We start from the raw sequence: 14,920 nt of genomic DNA, 5'->3' as shown, positions 1-14,920 counted from the left end.
AATAAATAAATAAAATATTTTTTAAAGGGTACACAATCTGCGTAAAAGGCAGGGCTAATGATTTATAAACGTCAGTAAGAAATTATAAATTACCAACATTGGTTCAAGAAGTAGACAGTGTCATTGGATCAATGCCAGAGAAGGGAACTGAAAAAGTAATCAAAGACCTCTTCTCCTCTATACTGTCCCCAACAAAAGTAACTGGCCCAATCAGCTTTATTAGATGGACTTTTTTTTTCAAATTTCCAAGGAACAGATAACTGCTAGGCTTTTGAAACTGTTCCAAAGTACAGGAAAAGAACAGCCTCCTAATTATTTCTAGCAATCTCATATAATTCAGCTCCCAAATCCCAACAAAGATGGAAAAAAATTATAGGACAATCACACATATGAATATAGATGACAATATCCTAAATATTAACAAATACTACCCAGCAAGATATAAAGAAATGTGTACTAGTGTATCCAACTACTATTATAAGAGCATAAATATTACTAAGTAATAGGAAAACATTAATATAATTAACTATAGGTGGGTCAAAAAAGAAACATCCAGTAAGATCTAAAATAAGATTGAAAATTCAGCATCTACTTCTGTCAGAAACCGAGTAGGAAATAAACAAGGCTTTCCATTTAATACATGCATCTTCCTTACAGAATATTCATTGACAGAGATTTAGTTTTATAGTAACTTGAAGGGATGCCTCGCTGGCTCAGTCAGTAGAACATGTGACTCCTGATCTCGAGTCATGAGTTTGAGCCCTACGATGGGCACAGAGCCTAATTAAAAACAAAACAAAACAAGAAAAGCACCTATACAAACTTGAAATTTTCATTATAGTGCTTAAATTGCTAGAACTTCCTTCCAAATGGGATCCCTGAATGTTAACCTGGCTTAAGTGAGGGTTAATGGCCTTCCCACATTCATATTGAATGTTTACCTCTGTGCAAACCACCAGAATCAAAGCTACTGTGTTTCTAAAACATCACAAATATGAAAGGTTTCCTCATACTATGGACTCAGTGATGCCAAATCAAGTTTATATTATCTGAAGGTCTTTGAAACATAGGAGACATTGAAATGGCTTAGTATCAACAAGGAAAGAAAACTCAACTCAAAACAATTTAAGCAAAAAACTGAAGTTTATTTTTTATTTTTATTTTTTTTTATAGATTTTTTTAAATTTTTATTTATTTATGATAGTCACACAGAGAGAGAGAGAGAGGCAGAGACACAGGCAGAGGGAGAAGCAGGCTCCATGCACCAGGAGCCCGATGTGGGATTCGATCCCGGGTCTCCAGGATCGCGCCCTGGGCCAAAGGCAGGCGCTAAACCGCAGCGCCACCCAGGGATCCCAAAACTGAAGTTTATTGATTTATGTCACTGAAAAACCCAGAGATAGATTTGGTTCTCTCCATTTCTCTCTTATCTGCAGGGCTGGCCTTCTTTTCATCCTTCATGATGGATCAAGGCTAACATCTGAGTCCAGCAGAATAAAATGTTGCTTCTAGGCAGGTTTTGCACCTGATTGGATGAACCTGGTCACTTGAATCCATCGTTGTGGCAGGGGGAAGGAACAGTATAGATGGGCTAGACTAGGCCACAAGTTCCACCCCTGCTGTGGGGAAGAGAGCCCCACCTATATACCACAACAATTGTTGAGTGAGGGCAGGGTGGCTTTCCAAAAAAAGCAAGGCAGTAATTACCATGAAAAGGGGGTAAAAAATGCTGGGAGGCCAAAGGAACCAAGGTCCAGGACAGGCCTCTCTCCAGGGTGAGCATATGCATGATGATGTGGCTGGGAGGAAGTCATATGGTTTCATATGGTTTCTCTCCACTGTGTATTCTCTGATGCTGACTTAAAGTTGATTGACAGCAAAAACTTTTCCACGCTCATTACACTCAAGGTTTTTCCCCAGTGTGGATTTTCTGGTATCTAACAAAGCTGAAGCATCTCCCACACTCCTCACATCTGAAGGGTTTCCTTGCACAGAGGATTCTCTCATCCTTTCTTTTAGTATTTTTCACTGTGGGGATTTCCTGGTATTTCTCCAGTTCACATGTTTCTGGAAAGTCACTTTCCTGAGAGACACTCTGCAGCAGCCCATATGATAGCATCATATCCCTTTCTTCAGAAATTCCTTGAGTAGATGTGGACTCACTGTCAATGTTGGTCTCAGCATCTGACATGAGAAATGGAAGACACATGACACCTGAGACTTATACTGGAAAGAATAGAGCATTGAAATTATAGGGCCTCTGGAGATTACTATGGCAACCCCCATGTAGCCTACCAGAAATATAAACCTATTAAACTGGAAGAGCCAAATATGAAAGAGGCAGAAAGTAGTAGCTGGGGAATAGGAAATGAGATTGTGAACCCAGTTCACTGCACTTTCCAACACAGAAGGCTGCTTATTAAGCTTCTCCAGACCTGTATGTCCCCAGTAACTTGTGTTTTCGTAGTACTTAAATGCTTGAAAATGCTCATGGAGGAAGAAGCATCGAATCTAAGAGCAAGAGGCAACGCCTGATGGGCTACAAGTTTGTGCCTATGCTATCAAACTATTAGAAATGGCTGAGTCAGCTGTTGTGGACTCAAAACAGGTCTGCTCAACTGCTTAGAAAGGAGAGAGCAGTTAGCTGTGAGGCCCAGGCTCCATTTGCATATTAAAGAACAGGAAAGCCGTAGATGAGAAACACAACAGGAACAGGCTCTCTAGTGGCATTTGTATTTCCAAAGATTGAAGGACATTTTCATTAAGTTTGTTGAAATCCAACCCATTTTTTTTTTAAAATATGGAACGGTTCATGAATTTGTGTGTCATCCTTGCGCAGGGGCCATGCTAATCTTCTCTGTATCCTTCCAATTCTAGTATATGTGCTGCCGAAGCGAGCACCCATTTTTTCTAAAATTTTGAGTTAAATTTCATATTCAAGTGTTGATCTTTATGAATTTGTACACTTGTTAAACATTTGTAACTAAAAGTGGATAACAGTATTTTTATGCCTTTTGCAAATAAAATGATGTGCAGAATGTGTTTATCTTTCCTTTTTTCCTTTTTTTTTTTTTTTTTTTACAAACTAGCTGCCCTATGCCCTTAAACCACTAGAACATAAGCTCCATAAGAGCAAGGGCTTTGTTTTCCTTCCTGCTGTATCCTAGGTGTCTTGAGCAATTCTTGGTACACAGATACTAATAAATGTGATAAAATGATTGAATAATTATTTGTTATCTATGAATAGGCATAGAGACACACCGGGGTGGCTCAGTCAATTAAGCGTCCAATTTATCATTCTGGCTCAGGTCATGATTTCAGGGTCAGACTGCACACTGGGCATGGAGCCTGCTTAAGATTCTCTCTCTCCCTCTCTCCCTGCGCCTCTCTCTACACCACAACCCCAACTTGGCTCGCCCTCTCTCAACAACAACAACAAAAATATAGGCATACAATTTATGTACTATAATATAAAACTATTATGGCTCAAAAATCACTGGATCCATATTATAACATAAGTTTTATGTTGGGTAGATAACTGGGGGTTATCTACCCAGTTCTCTGCACACACCTACATGTGTGTGAATTTGGAGAGGGGGCTTCTTCCAAAGGGAAGTGCTGGGAAACAGGAGCAAGGAGACAGCCGAAACTGTGAACACACAGGGAAATAACAATCTGAAATACAGTGACCAGAATAATGTGGACCCTGGAGGTCAATTCTTATATATCTTTTCCCTCACTGTTTGGCAGAAAGGTGTGTTGTGTCAAACGATCCAAATTAGAGTAATAGATGACATGGAAATCCCCTCTTTCCCTGACACCCTAGAACCCTGTCATTTGGACTGATCAGTTTCCCCACAGCGGTCCTTCCAAGCAATCACCACTTTCCCTGGACCTCCAACTGCCCTCTCACTCAACTCTCCCAACAGTATCATCTCTTCCTCGCTTGGAAAACCAAGACGGCCTCAAAGGTGCACCTCAAGCTCCACACTGTCCACCCCCACAGGGTGGCGCCCATCTCCCATCTTCCCTTTAGGGCTGGCTGTCTCCTCACCATGATGCCAACTCTGTCCACTCCTCTAACGAAGCTCATTGGATACATCCTCTCCCTTCTCCCCTTTCACCTTTTCTGACTTTTATTATTTTTTAAAGATTTTATTTATTTATTCATGAGAGACACAGACATAGGCAGAAGGAGAAGCAGGCTCCATGCAGGGAGCCCGATGCAGGATCACACCCTGGGCTGAAGACGTACTAACCTGCTGAGCCACCCAGGCTGAGCACCTTTTCTGACTTCAGCTATTCAGGTCCACTTGAGGGTAATTACCTTTCCTAGACTAGTTTTTGTTTTTTTCCTTTTTAACTGTTTGATGACCCACCAGTGGGTCATGAAATAAATGTAGCAGATTGTAAACAGAAAATTTTAAAAGTGAAAGACATCAGACTAGATTTGAATAGACAATAGAGAATACCAGGCATCAGAGCAAACAGAAAGGTAAGCTCTGAATCTGAAACTTTGGTTTCAGTTACTTATAGAAGCATTTATATACTGGGTTATGACTTAAGTTGTATTTCTTACTGTAGGTGACAGTAAAAAATGTTTGCAAAACATTGCCTTAAAGCCACTATTTACAGTCTTTCTTTCATTCCTAAACCACACAAAAAGTGTTTCCTCAACATGTTCACATCCCAGTTACTTCTCCATGGGCTTCTGCTCCATTGCCCACCATCTTCCTTGGAAATCTTCCCTCCTTTAGTTTCAATCTCACCCTTCTCTCTTTGTGATGTTTCTAGTCTTTATCTCTACTTCCTCCTCCCTCTCTCTTCAACCCTAGAAAATCTTTAAGATTCTCCTCCCCACCCCCTTCTCTATTGAGGGGACATTTCAGCTACATGGAGTCCTTTATACAGAACAAGGTGTCTCAATCTCAGCACTACTGACATTTGCAGCCAGATAATTCTGTTGTGTGGGGTTGTCCTGTGCAGTGGAGGATGTTTAGCACCCTTCCTGATAAAGTAGCACCCCCTTCCCCAGTCTGAACAAACAAAACTGTCTCCAGACATTGCCAAATGTCCCCTAGGGGACAAAGTGACTGGTTCCTAGTGAGAACCATTGATCTGGAGGATTCCCAAAACAGGATGATCATAAAGTCTGGAAGCAGATGTATTTTTTAATAGATTGAAGATGTCTTTCACATCATCATTGTGTATGTCTTCCTAGGTTTCTAGACTTTGACACCCTGTGTAATTCAGCCTTGACCTTGTCCCAACATGACAGAGTTGCATTCTCAAGAGTTTGCTATATCCAGAGAACTGTGTGTTGCAGAGAAACTCAAACTTCATGAGATAAATACACTGTCATCATCACCATAAAAGCTATTATTATATCATGACTTATTTATGTTTACTGCTAATTTTTATCAGTGCTACCCTGACACCTCTACAGTCCTTTCTATCCCTGCATCACCCTGTCCCTACCCTTGCAGGTCTCCAAAGTTATTAACTGCAATATAATAACAATGTAACAAGGTTTTATGCCTTAATTTCCCCCACAGTCCAAATTACATACTACATTAAGTTAATATTTTTATTTATTTTTATTTTTTTGAAGATTTTATTTATTTGAGAGAGAGAGAACATGAGCGAGGTGAGGGGCAGAGGGAGAAGCAGACTCTCTGCTGAGTCTGCTGGGCCCCACCAATATGGGGCTCGTTCCCAGGATCCTGAGATCATAACTCGAGCTGAAGCCAGACGACCAACTAACTGAGCCACCCAGGCGCCTCCAATTAATATTTTTAAAACATAGCAATCATGAACTTATGTCATATGCCACTAGTGGCAAGGTCACTGTGGCAGGAGTCACCTCTCCTGCTCCACATTGTTTTGCCAGCTCTCTCATTTCCTATTCCTATGCAGTTATGTTCCTTAGGACATAGGGGACAAGTCTTCTGGTCTGACATAACCTCTGTGCTCTAGGTTTTCTGTACACACCAATGATGTTTATGCATGGTTGGCTAAGTAAAAGGGCTCAAGGGCATGCTCTGTAGTAAAGCAGGGCTGTTCAAAAGAAATATAATGTGAGTCATAAATACAATCTATATATTTAATTTTGTTTTCCTGGGAGCTACATTAAAAAAGTAAAAAGAAAATGGTAAAATTAATTTTTAAAAAATTTTATTTATTTATTCATGAGAGACACAGGGAGAGAGGCAGAGACATAGGAAAACAGAGAAGCAGGCTCCATGCAGGGAGTGGGTCTCGTTCCTGGGTCTCCAGGATCATGCCCTGGGCCAAAGGCAGGCACTGAGCCGCTGAGCCACTCAAGGATCCCCACTACTTTGTTTTAAAATTTGTTTTTCACTTTAGTGGTCCTTTTGCTTATTTCATTCTGATCTTTGTTTTCAATTTCTGGTCTCTGACCTTAGCAGAATCATCTAGGGTGAAATTTACTTAGGTCGTGGTTGATATTCTTGACTCAGCCCACTCATACAGCCACTCTGCACTGAGCAAAATGACTAGAAAGAAGAACTCGCCACAAAAGAAAGAATCAGAAACAGTACTCTCTGCCACAGAGTTACAGAATTAGATTACAATTCGATGTCAGAAAGCCAATTCAGAAGCACAATTATAAACCTACTGGTGGCTCTGGAAAAAAGCATAAAGGAATCAAGAGACTTCATGACTGCAGAATTTACATCTAATCAAGCCAAAATTCAAAATTAATTAAATGAGATGCAATCCAAACTGGAGGTCCTAACGATGAGGGTTAATGAGGTAGAAGAAAGAGTGAGTGACAGAAGACAAGTTGATGGTAAGGAAGGAAGCTGAGGAAAAAAGAGAAGAACAAAAGACCATGAGGAAAGGTTAAGGGAAATAAATGATAGCCTCAGAAGGAAAAATCTACGTATAATTGGGGTTCCAGAGAGCGCCAAGAGGGACAGAGGGCCGGAAAGCATATTTGAACAAATCATAGCTGAGAACTTCCCTAACTTGGAGAGGGAAACAGGTATTCAGATCCAGGAGATAGAGAGGTCCCCCCCGCCGCAAAAAAAAATCAATAAAAACTGTTCAACAGTTTGACATTTAATAGTGAAACTTGCAAATTCCAAAGATAAAGAGAAAATCCTTAAAGCAGCAAGAAACAAGAAATCCCTAATTTATATGGGGAGAAATATTAGATTAACAGCAGATTAACAGCAGACCTCTCCAAAGACCTGGCAGGCCAGAAAGGACTGGCAGGATATATTCAGGGTCCTAAATGAGAAGAACATCCAGCCAAAAATACCATATCCGGCAAGGCTCTCATTCAGAATAGAAGGAGAGATAAAGAGCTTCCAAGATAGGCAGACACTATATACAATGGAATATCACTCAGCCATTAGAAATGATGAATACTCACCCTTTGCTTCAACATGGATAGAACTGAAGGGTATTATGCTCAGTGAAGTAAGTCAATTGGAGAAGGACAAACATTATATGGTTTCAATCATTTCGGAATATAAAAATGGTGAAAGGGATTAAAGGGGAAAGGAGAGAAAATGAGTGGGAAATATGAGAGAGGGTGACAGAGCGTGAGAGACTCCTAACTCTGGGAAACGAACAAGGGGTAGTGGAAGGGGAGGTGGGCGGGGGGATGGGGTGACTGGGTGACGGGGACTGAGGGGGACACTTGATGGGATGAGCACTAGGTGTTATACTATATGTTGGCAAATCGAACTCCAATAAAAAATATACAAAAAAAGAAGAAACCTTGAAAGTGATAATATTCTTCTACATGCTTTTGAAAAATCAATGCCTATGTTTCTCTAAAGAAGTATTTTGAAATACATACCAGTTGCCTAAATTCATTAAAAAGAGCATAAGCCAGATGGGACACCAGTGTAGTTTGAGTCCAACCAATGCATACTTTATGTGGTAGATGCTGTGGAGTGGTTCACTCAACATGTTTTCCAGCCTTCTTCTGGTGTACCTTTTTTTTTTTTTTTTTAAGATTTTGTTTATTCATGAGAGACACAGAGAGAGAGACAGAGACATAGGCAGAGGGAGAAACAGGCTCACTGAGGGGAGCCGGATGGAGGACTCGATCCAGGACCCCAGGATCACACCCTGAGCTGAAGTCAGACATTCAACCACCGAGCCATCCAGGAGCCTCTGGTGCGCCTTTCTGTACACAAGATGGAAAGCTAAACACCAAATGTCCCATATTCCCTGCGAGTGGGCTTCTGAGTAGGCTCCACTGATGTATCCATGCAGGGCTAACTTGTGTGATTCACCACAGAGGCAGCATTGTTCAGAAGCCACCAACTGTAATATAGAAGAAAGTTTCAAATCTATTGCAGGAATTAGAGTCCCTTTGATTGTACAGTCATGTAGTGTTGCTGTGGGAGTCATTCCCAGAGATTTAGCCAGAATCTATTTCTTCAAACTTCCCAGTGATTTTATAAGTTTCTAAAATCTTGTAATACGGACACTTGGGTGGCTCAGCAGTTGAGCATCTGTCTTTGGCTCAGGGCGTGATCCCAGGGTTCTGGGATCAAGTCCCCCATTGGGCTCCCTGTAGGGAGCCTGCTTCTCCTTCTGCCTATGTCTCTGCCTTTCTGTCTCTCATAAATAAATTTTTTAAAAATCTTTTTTAAAAATCTTGTAATAAATCCGGTTTACTTAAACTAAACTCTGACAAATACATACTGTGTCTTATTATAATGAATTTGAATTTCTGTTTAATTGCATCCATTAACAAAGACACTTGCTAAGTGTATGCTTGTTGTAGGAAATTGAGTTTATTCACTTAATGTGTAATAAGCATATTACCTCTACTGTGATTCATTACCTTCATTCTATAACTCCCCTATTATATAAGTAGCATGAACTTAACAGCTATTAAATATGGAGACCTCTTTGCTTTGGCTTTCTCCCTACAGACCTCTTTGAGTTTGTGTCTTTACAAGGATATTCACTATGGCACTCCATGAAATAGTGCGAGTAGATAAGCAGGCTGTAGAGAATCCTATTCATTAGTTAAAATGAACTGGAGCTACAAGCTTCAAAATAAAATCTCATAAAAATCATGCTGAGTTTAAATCATGTGACAAAAGGACACAGTGCAAAATGTTTTTACATTTAAAAAATACTTAAATTATAAATATATATAATATTTATGGATAATTTTTAGAACTTACATATATAGTAAAAGCTCAAAAGAAAAACATGCATAGTTCATGATACACAATAACCCCAGAATAGGTGCTTACACTAAGAGAAGGCAGAAGGGAAGGAGAAAGAAGGAGGAGACACAGGGGAAGCGGGGCTTTAGCTATGAAAATATTTTTGAAATGTTGGAAAAAAATCCCAGTATTTGCTTAACCTGGGTGGGGGGGGCGGTGCAAGAGAATTGATTACTTTTACTACTTTTCTATGTCAGTTATTTCACGTGAAAAACAAAGATTTAAAAGTAGAAATAATGCTTTTATCACATTCGTTATTATTAGACTTTTACCTTGGAATGGACTGTCAGGTGATATATTAGTTCTGTTTTAACACTGAAGCCTTCCAGATGTATTATTAGAACTTGTTTCCACAGGGTAAATCCTAGGCTGTCTAAATTCAGAGTAACTCTTTTTTTTTTTTTTTTTTTTTTAAGATTTCATTGATTTCTTCATAAGAGACACAGAGAGAGGCAGAGACACAGGCAGAGGAAGAAGTAGGCTACTTGAGGGGAGCCCGATGTGGGACTCAATCCCCAGACTCCGGGATCATGACCTGAGGATCATGACCTGAGCTGAAGGCAGATGCTCAAACACCAAGCCACCCAGGGGCCTCTAAATTGGGAATAACTCTTCCTGTACAGTCACTGAATTTCTCACCTCTAATGCATAGTATCAATAGAACCATAGCTGAAACCTCTCTCACACTTTATACATACAGAGTTTCTTCCTATCATGATGCCCATTTAATTTTGCTTTAACAATATCGAAGACTTTCCCGTAGCACTCACACTGGTAGAGTTTTTCTCCAGATACTCTGATGCTTATCAAATTGGGAGGTACTTTCAGAACTACAATTAAATCCCCTCTCACATAACATGCATTTGTTGTTTATTCCCATGGCAAACCTGAATCCCTGATTAATTTTGCATTAACAATGTGGGGGGAATCTCTTCTCTAATGTAGGTACTCTCCTATTAACTCACTTGGGAGGCATACCTAAAGGCTTTCTTGCAATCACTTCACTCATAAGATGTCTCCCCAGTGTGGATTTTCTGATGCCAACAAAGTCTGAAGTTACAGGTTTAAGAGCTTTCTCAGACCTAATAAAGTCATGGCTTCTCTTGGCTGTAGATTTTTTTTTAAGATTTTATTTATTTATTTATTAATGAGAGAGAGAGAGAGAGAGAGAGAGAGAGAGAGAGAGAGGCAGAGACACAGGCAGAGGGAGAAGCAGGCTCCATGCAGGGAGCCCGACGCGAGACTCGATCCCAGGTCTCCAGGATCACGCCCTGGGCGGAAGGCGGAGCTAAACCGCTAAGCCACTCGGGCTGCCCTCGGCTATAGATTTTTTGATGCCGAATTAGTTTTCCACTGATGCTGAAGCCTTCTCCACACACCTTACCTTGAAAGGGCTTCTCTCAGTATAAATAAGCTGATGCTTTCCACACTGGGAGCCACATCCGAAGGCTCTCCCACCCTCATTATATTCATAGACTCTTCCCAGTGTGGATTCTATTGATGTTGAAGATAGAATTACAGCTGAGACCATCCCAATATTCCATATACAAATAAGGTTTATCATTATTATGGTTTCTTTGATTGGATTTGCATTGACATTGAAAGCTTTCTCCACATTCATTACATGCATAAGGCTTCTCTCCAGTTCGATTCTTTGATGTCTAATATAGAAAGAACTATACTTGAAATCTTTTCCACATGCTATATATTTGAAGGGTTTCTCCACGGTGTGGCTTAATGCCAATTTAGTTTTGCCCTCATATTTAATGTTCTCCCACATTCCTTACATTGATATAGATTCAATTCAAAACTCTTCTGTGGACTTTTCTGGTGCTAAGTTGGGAGTTAAATCCAAAGATTTTTGCACACTTTCTCTATATATTTTTTAAGATTTTATTTATTTATGAGAGACAGAGAGAGAGAGAGAGGCAGAGACACAGGCAGAGGTAGAAGCAGGCTCCATGCAGGAAGCCCAACACGGGACTCGATCCTGGGACTCCAGGATCACACCCTGGGCCAAAGGCGGCACTAAACCACTGAGTCACCCAGGCTGCCCAAATCTTGTGTTTCTAATTGGAGAACCTTTGTTTTTTTCACTCAGGACAAGACCCCATGTACACATGAAGTATACTCTCTTAAACAGAAATTCCTAAATTCCTAATTCCTAATGCAACAAATTAAATATAAGTGAGCTCTCTTCTTACTAGTTATCCTGTTATAGTTCACATACAATACATTCTTTCTTGACATTTCTTGCCAAAGTCCAAGAATCATTAAGACTGGGAACAATAACTTCTGTGTGTTACATGTAATTTTTGTACCAAATTGGTAGATTTGGATGCTACAAAATAACTGGACACTACAACAGCCTTGGTTAAAGCTTCAGCCTTTGGTTGATAGAACCCAGAAGGCTGTTGAGTTTCCCAGGGCCAGAAAGTCTCCTCAGTTAACATGTGCATCTAGCTCTTTAGGACATGGTCTCCTGTCTCACCCTTTCTCATGCCTGAGCAGTGCCACCTGCACACACTTCCTTTGTGCTCCTGAACCCGGGGTTGCTCTCTTTCCAACTCCAGTAATGGGGCTTGCACTTGTGAGGCCTCAGGGAGCAGCCAGCCTGGGTCCAAGGCAGAGACACACAGGAACCCTGCACATGGCCACCCTTCACAGAAAGCACTGAGGCAGGTACCCTCCTTTGGTGTTCCTTAGAGCTTGGCCCCAAGAAGTACCAAGTATAAGACATGTAGAATGAATCATAAATAAACAAGAGAAAATCAAGGTTCGAGGAGTTTTGGTAAAGCCATAGCAATCATATTCTGGCATCAAATGGGAGTCAAAAAAATGAACAATCAAAAAAAAAAAAAATGAACAATCTTCAAACACTTGAAAAGCCTCACCCTGTCCTAAATATTAAATAGCACTCCTGAGTCTCAGCTACATGTCACAGCACGATGGTGACATCTAGTGTTGGTTGGAACACTAGCTAGCTCTGCAATTTACTTAAAATTTAAAGAAACAGATTTCTTGGTGCTTCCCTTTCTCTTAGGTTTCCTACAGGGACAAGAAATTTGTTTTTGTTGTTGTTTTTTTTCTAGTTTGTAACTTGCCTTTTAATTTTCTTAATAATTGCTCTTGGGGGGATCCCTGGGTGGCTCAGTGGTTTAGCGTCTGCCTTTGGCGCAGGGCATGATCCTGGAGTCCCAGGATCCAGTCCCACGTCGGGCTCCCTGCGTGGAGCCTGCTTCTCCCTCTGCCTATGTCTCTGCCTCTCTCTCTCTGTGTGTGTCTCTCATGAATAAATAAATAAAATCTTAAAAGAAATCGCTGTTGGGGAGGAGGAGGCAAGATGGCAGAAGAGTAGAGGTCCTCATTTCATCTGGTCCCCCAAATTTAGCTAGATAACTTTCAAACGTCCTGAATACCTATGAATTCAACCTGAGATGTAAAGAAAGAACAGCTGGAACACAACAGAGAGAAAAGTGATCACTTCTTACAAGGGAGGAGTGTGGAGAAGAGAAATGGAAGGGATAAATGGGAAGATAAACTCAAACCCAGCGAGCCTTTGTAAACTGGCTGCAGGATAGCAACTCAGCTCATAATAGAGACCTTTAGAAATTTGCTCCTGAGAGAGTCTTCCCTGACTGAAAAGTGCTTATTGGGGAAGAATTAGAGGAGCGGCAGTGAAGTCTCAATATTTCCGGAGACACAGAAAGAACAGAGGTACCTGGGAGAAAGTTCAACTTGTGCCATAAACTGCAAACCGAGGTTAGGTCGGGGGACCAATGCCATCCTAGGTCCTGGCAAAGGACTAGAATGCAGCAACCCTCTGCAGGCATCTGGGAGAGGTGGAACAGGTGCACACTGGAGCGGGTGAATGCTCTGTACCTCAGGGCCAGGCAGCGGACAGAGGCAGGCTATCCTCCATTCTCTCTGGGAGAGGTGGAGCCAGTGAGCCACAAGAGGGTGAAAGCTCTCCCACTGCCAAGCACCTTTCAAACTGTACCAGTCAGTGCCCCCCGCACCTGCCCCAGGAGGATGTGAGCCAGTGTGCACTGAGAGACTGTAGTTTGGTACATGCTGGGAGCTCCTGGCTCCAAAGCTGGAGATCTGGCCACTACCATTTTTTTTTTCTCCTTTCACCTGGGAGAGGTGTTGCCTCCAGGGAACAAAGGCCTCACAGGGCAAACAGCTTCCATGGAGCCCAGCCACCTGGCAAGGGGTGGAACATCCTCACCCAGGCACAGACACCTGAGAATCATCACAGCAGGCCCCTCCCCCAGAAGAACAGCTGGAAGAACAAGGGAACAGCAAGTTTACTGAACAAGCAGCAATGGAAAACTCCAGGACTAAGGGGAAACAATATATAGAACTTGAGGGTTTTTTCCTTATGAGTCATTTATCTTTCAGGTTAAAAATTTCCAATATTCTTTCTCTTTTCTTATCTTAACTACCATATTTTATCAACTCTTCATTTTTAAGTTTTTTCCTTTTTGACTTTCATATTTTTACGATTACATGTCATAGATATATTTTTCATTTTTGGCTTCCTTTCACCATATTCAACTTAATTTTTGTAGATATGTAAGTTTTGTTTTGCTTTATAATTTTGGAATTTAGTACCTTCTAACATAAAGACTAAAATACACTCAGAACCAAGTGGAGCACCATGTTGGTCCACATTGAGATTATATTCTCTCTTCTTTCCCATTCTGCACCCCACTTTTGTCGTCTTGTTTTTGTTTTTGTTGTTGCTGTTGTTTCTCCATATAAGTTTTGCTTGTTTATATAAATTTGGAATTTATCACCTTCTAATATACAGGCCAAATATACTCAGAACCAAGAGGATCACCATCTTGTTCTACTCTGTGAGACTATATTCTCTGTCCCTTACCACTTCTTCTCCCCTAACTTTTTAAAATTTTTACTATTTTTTAATTCATTTTTCAGTTCCATGGTCTTTTTTTTCTTTTTCTTTTATTTTCAGGTCCTTGACCTCTTCAGAATTGTCTGGGGTGTATTTTACTTAGGTCGTGGTTGATATTTTTGACTCTGCTCACTCATAGAGCCATTCTGCACTGGACAAAATGACTAGAAGAATTCGCCACAAAAGAAAGAACCAGAAGTAATACTCTCTGCCACAGATCTAATAGATATGGATTTAAGTAAGATGTCAGAGATACAATTCAGGAACAATTATAAAATTACTGGTGGCTCTTAAAAAAAAAGCATAAAATACTTTAGAGATTCTCTTACTGCATAATTGAGATCTAATCAGGCTTAAATTAAAAATACTTTAACTGAGATGAAATCTAAACTGGATCCTCTAACAGCTAGGGTTAATGAGGCAGAAGAGAGAGTGACAAAGAAGACAAGTTGATGGAAAGGAATTACTTGATAGTTTGAGAAAGAATAATATTCATCTTATTGGGATTCCAGAGGGTATGGAGAGAGAGAGAGAGAGGACCAGAAACTATGTTTGAACAAATCACAGCTGAGAACTCCCCTACTCTGGGGAAGGAAACAGGCATTCAGGGACTGTATAGGTAATACTATGACACTAAATTCATATCTTTTAATAGTTACTCTGAACATGAATGGGCTAAATGATGCAGTCAAAAGACACAAGGTAAAAGCAAGACCCATCTATATGCTGTCTACAAGAGACTCATTTTAGACCTAAGGACACCTTCAGACTGAAA

General features: G+C 40.6%; 1 non-coding gene across 1 annotated transcript; it reads right to left on the bottom strand.

Moving 5' to 3' along the window:
• Positions 1-2,794: 2,794 nt before the first annotated feature.
• LOC140631349 (U6 spliceosomal RNA) lies at positions 2,795-2,901 on the bottom strand. Its single transcript, XR_012028975.1, has one exon. It is a non-coding gene; the product is annotated as a U6 spliceosomal RNA (small nuclear RNA).
• Positions 2,902-14,920: the final 12,019 nt, after the last annotated feature.

This window comes from Canis lupus, chromosome 3 (assembly GCF_048164855.1).
Source record: "Canis lupus baileyi chromosome 3, mCanLup2.hap1, whole genome shotgun sequence".
Taxonomy (NCBI): Eukaryota; Metazoa; Chordata; class Mammalia; order Carnivora; family Canidae; genus Canis; species Canis lupus.
This window is presented reverse-complemented; position numbering and strand designations above follow the sequence as displayed.